This window comes from Saccopteryx leptura, chromosome 2 (genome assembly GCF_036850995.1).
Source record: "Saccopteryx leptura isolate mSacLep1 chromosome 2, mSacLep1_pri_phased_curated, whole genome shotgun sequence".
Classification (NCBI taxonomy): Eukaryota; Metazoa; Chordata; class Mammalia; order Chiroptera; family Emballonuridae; genus Saccopteryx; species Saccopteryx leptura.
Genome location: NC_089504.1, coordinates 40,218,537 through 40,222,414, shown reverse-complemented (window position 1 = coordinate 40,222,414; position 3,878 = coordinate 40,218,537).

The window sequence follows — 3,878 nt, the reverse complement described above, 5'->3', positions numbered from 1 at the left end:
TGAAGCAGTTTGTTCAGGCTTTGAATAGAGAAAGTGAATGCTTTCAACATATTATTTCTGCTTTTCCTGCCTTGTCTTTTGAGAAGAGAAAAGCAGGTGTATTTGATGGACCTCAAATTCGAACCCTCATATGTGACAAAGAATTTGCCAGGAAGATGAGTAAGGAGGAGAAAGCAGCATGGCAGTCTTTTGTGGCAGTTACAAAGAACTTCCTTGGCAACAAAAAAGCAGAAAACTATGAACTTCTGGTTCAAAGGATGCTGTTGGCTTTCCACGACATTAGATGTAACATGAGCATTAAGATTTACTTCCTGGCCTGACCAGGTGGTGGCGCAGTAGATAGAGCATTGGACTGGGATGTGGAAGGACCCAGGTTCGAGACCCCGAGGTCGCCAGCTTGAGTGTGGGCTCATCTGGTTTGAGCAAAAGCTCACCAGCTTGGATCCAAGGTCGCTGGCTCGAGCAAGGGGTTACTCAGTCTGCTGAAGGCCTGCGGTCAAGGCACATATGAGAAAGCAATCAATGAACTAAGAAGTCGCAACGCGTAATGAAAAACTAATGATTGATGCTTCTCATCTCTCCGTTCCTGTCTATCCCTCTCTCTGACTCTCTCTGTCTCTGACCAAAAAAAAAAAAAAAAAAAAAAGATTCACTTCCTGCACAGTCACCTTGATAAGTTTCCTGAAAATCTTGGAGCTGTTAGTGATGATCAGACTACTGCTGGAGCATCAAATGAGATTGTCCTCAACAAGTACACAAACGCAAGAGCTACAAATGCAAATTTTTGCCTGAATAGAATTTAAATAAGTTTTGCGCAAGTTTTATGATTAAAATGTTTTAATATGTTCTATTTAGAAAATGTAGACAAATTCTGATGCAATCATATCTTTTAGTGTATTAGTGTATTTACTGCATTATATAAATTATATTTTCACAAAGATGATGCCCAAGAAGACGTTCTACTTCATTATGTTAAACTAAATGTTGAAAATTTTACAATAAGATGAAAACCTAAAATCTTGAATTGCAAAATGCTATAGCTTACAGAGTAAAACTAATGTCAGATTTGAGATCAGCACAATCAAATTAGGTAAGAACAAGTGTTTTTGTGTATGCAACAAAAATTTTGTTCCCCAGTGTTATTGGTGATCAAAAAAAGTTAAATAGTTAACTAGCCTGACCAGGTGGTGGTGCAGCGAATAGAGCATTGGACTGGGATGCAGAGGACCCAGGTTTGAAAACCCGAAGTCATGAGCTTGAGCCCAAAGGTCACTGGCTTGAAGCCCGAGGTTGCTGGCTGGGGGGCCAAAGGTCACTGGCTTGTGCAAGGGGGTCATTTGCTCTGCTGGAGCACCCAATCAAGGCATATATGAGAAAGCAATCAATGAACCACTAAGGTGCTGTAACAAAGAATTAATGCTTCTCATCTCTCTCCTTTCCTGTCTGTCTGTCCCTGTCTTCTCTCTCTTTGTCTCTGTCGCTAAAAAAAAAGAAAAGTCAGTTAAAGGAGAAGTTAAGCTTCAAAAAAGGCTCTTAACTGCCTGACCAGGTGGTGGTACAGTGGATAGAGAGTCAGACTGGGATGCAGAAGACCCAGGTTCGAGACCCCGAGGTCACACACGGGCTCATCTGGTTTGAGCAAAAGCTCACCAGCTTGGAACCAAGGTCGCTGGCTTGAGCAAGGGGTTACTCAGTCTGCTGAAGGTCCATGGTCAAGGCACATATGAGAAAGCAATCAATGAACAACTAAGGTGTCACAACGAAAAACTAATGATTGATGCTTCTCATCTCTCACTGTTCCTGTCTGTCTGTCCCTATCTATCCCTCTCTCTCTCTCTCTCTCTCTCTCTGTCTCTGTAAAAAAAAAAAAGTCTCTTAACTATTTGTGTGTGTGTGTGTGTGTGTGTGTGCGCGCGCGTGACAGGGACAGAGAGAGGGACAGCACCTTAGTTGTTCATTGATTGCTTTTTCCTATGTGCCTTGATCTGGTGCTCTGCTATGACTCCCTTGCTCAAGCCAGCGACCTTGGGTTCTAGCTAGCGACCTCGGGCTTCACACCAGTGACCACAGGGTCATGTCTATGATCCCACGCTCAAGGCAGTGAGCTCACGCTCAAGCTGGAGACCTCGGGGTTTCAAGCCTGGGTCCTCTGTGTCCCAGTCCGATGCCCTATCTACTGCACCACTACCTGGTCAGGCTGGGCAGAGCCCATTTTAAAAAATGAAGTGTATGCTGCAAATCTATTTCTTTCATAAATGCCTTTCTTTTTACTATAAAGTTTTGAAACTTTACTTTCAGATGGACTATTTCTCTTACAAATACAATACTTTATGGCTTTATTTTCATTAATAAAAATATTTCTCAATTATACAAAAACGACTACTTTCTTATTTATTTATTTATTTTGTATTTTTCTGAAGCCGGAAATGGGGAGAGACAGTCAGACAGACTCCCCGCATGCGCCCGACCGGGATCCACCCGGCACGCCCACCAGGGGGGCGATGCTCTGCCCCTCCGGGGCGTTGCTCTGTCGCAACCAGAGCCACTCTAGCGCCTGGGGCAGAGGCCAAGGAGCCATCCCCAGCGCCCGGGCCATCTTTGCTCCAATGGAGCCTCGCTGCGGGAGGGGAAGAGAGAGACAGAGAGGAAGGAGAGGGGGAGGGGTGGAGAAGCAGATGGGCACTTCTCCTGTGTGCCCTGACCGGGAATCGAACCTGGGAATTATGCATGCCAGGCCGACGCTCTACCACTGAGCCAACCGGCCAGGGCTCTTACTTATTTTTTTAATTAATTTTAATTTATTGTGTTTACATAGATTCTAGTGTTGCCCGAATGCATCCCCCATCATGACTATTTTCTCTAAAAGCTTAAAGTTCCCACCTGACCAGGCGGTGGCACAGTGGATAGAGCATTGGACTGGGATGCAGAGGACCTAGGTTTGAGACCCCAAGGTCGCCAGCTTGAGCGCAGGCTCATCTGGTTTGAGCAAAGCTCACCAGCTTGGACCCAAGGTCTCTGGCTTGAGAAAGGTGTTACTTGGTCTGCTGAAGGCCTGCGGTCAAGGTACATATGAGAATGCAATCAATGAACAACTAAGGTGTCACAACAAAAAACTGATGATTGATGCTTCTCATCTCTCTCCATTCCTGTCTGCCTGTCCCTATCTGTCCCTCTCTCTGACTCTCTCTCTGTCTCTGTAAAAAAAAAAAAAAAGCTTAAAGTCCCCAACCAATTGTCCCCCTTCATCCTCAACCTCAGAATATGTAACATTATCATTTTGTAGGGTGTACTCCAGCTTTTTCTATTGATACCTATATATCCGAGTTCTTCCTGAATATGTACACTTGGATATCAGTATGTTTAAAACTGAAGTCATCAGCCTGACCAGGCAGTGGCGCAGTGGTTAAAGCGTCGGACATGGACGCAGAGGACCCAGGTTCGAGACCCTGAGGTTGCCAGCTTGAGCAAGGGCTCATCAGGTTTGGGCAAGGCTCACTAGCTTGAGCCCAAGGTTGCTGGCTCAAGCAAGGGGTCACTCGATCTGCTGTAGCCCCCCTGTCAAGGCACATATGAGAAATCAATCAATGAACAACTAAGGAACCGCAACAAAGAATTGATGTTTCTCATCTCTCTCTGTTCCTGTTTGTCTGTCCCTGTCTATTCCTCTCTCTGACTCACTCTCTGTCTCTGTAATAAATAACTAAATAAATAAAAATTTAAAAAAAATGTAAATATGATCATCTGTAAAACAGAGTTGAGTTGCCATGAGGATTAAAATATGACATTTGCAGAATTTAGCACAGTGCCTGACAGGTGCTCAAAAAAACCAAAAGCTATTAGAGGTAATATCACCCCATTCCCAGAATCTTCCAGTATCT